The following is a 1,439-nucleotide window of genomic DNA, read 5'->3' as shown; positions in this document are numbered from 1 at the left end:
TCAGAGCTTTTTCACAGCTGGAGGCAGAACCTTCCTGGTCCAGAGAGGTTCTGGTCTGGGACTGAAACACTGACTAGGTCTGAAAAATCTGTGGCTCGGTACAAAGAAACTGATCCAGCCTGCATTGCTGCATTATCTTGTGAACCACAGAAATGAGCTTATTGACAGTGGTGAAATAGTGATCAGTTTGTGACAGGCTATGCACTCACTAAAATCTGCCTGACGTAGTAGGCTCCGTTGCAGCTGAAAACCAATCGACAGGCGCGTTGCTCCATGGTTTAATTCTGAAACCCGTGTTCTCAAACAAAAAACTCGGCAATTAGAAAGACGTGGCGTAAATCTAAATCAGAACAATCTGAAGGCCGGAAATGTAGTTGCTAAGCTATAAACAAATTCTTTTTAAAGCCAAGACATTATATTACTCTTGTTTAATAGAAATAAACAAAAATAACCCTCGGTTCTGTTCAACACTGCCAGACTGACAAACAGTCATACTGTAGTGGAACCAGTAATCCAGAATCTTAAACTGCCATGACTTTCTTAAATTTTTTAATGAAAATCATAACCATCAGAGGTAAAATCAGTGAAGCGCTTTCCTCAGATCAAGCTCAGGGAATCCAGCCACTGCCTCCACCTGAAATACCTGAAAACTAGATAGTTTCTCACCAGTAGATGGGGCTGAGATACTTCGATTGTAATGTCTCTAAACTTCGACCTGCTGGTTCAAATCTATTTATCTAATAGGTACCAATTGTTCACGTTAACCAACATCCTCACCGTGCTCCCAGGTCAGTTATGGGGTTCCTCAAGGGTCCGTGCTCGGGCCAATTTTATTTGTTATATATGCTTCTTTAGGGAACATAATTAGAAGTCACATATCAATTTTCATTGCTATGCAGATGACACACAACTGTATTTATCTATGAAACCTGATCAACATAATCAAATAGACAGACTCAGTGACTGTATCAGAGAAATTAAATCCTGGATGACTACGAACTATTTCCGTCTGAATCCTGGCAAAACAGAGGTCATATACTGGCCCCCATAAACTGAGAGAGTGTCTATCTGAACAGATATCACCTTAGATAACGTCAGTGTATCCTCTCTCTACTGTCAGGAACTCGGGGTCTTATTTGATCAGGATATCTCCTTAAAGCACACATCAACTGGCTTGAAACAGCATATTTCCACTGCGCAACATAGCTAAAATAAGAAACATTCTACCTAGAAGCGATGCAGAAAAAACTCATCCATGCATTGTGTTTACTAGACTGGGACTACTGCAACTCCCTTCTCGCAGCCTGCCCAAAAAGTGTATTAAAAACTTTCAGTTGGTTCAAAATGCGGCCGCCAGATTATTAACCGGACTAGAAGACGTGAAACATTACTCCGTTCTAAAATCTCTTCACTGGCTTCCTGTGGAGTTTAGAGTTAGA

The sequence above is a fragment of the Salarias fasciatus genome, chromosome 20, assembly GCF_902148845.1.
Source record: "Salarias fasciatus chromosome 20, fSalaFa1.1, whole genome shotgun sequence".
Classification (NCBI taxonomy): Eukaryota; Metazoa; Chordata; class Actinopteri; order Blenniiformes; family Blenniidae; genus Salarias; species Salarias fasciatus.
Note: the sequence above shows the minus strand (reverse complement) of the source record.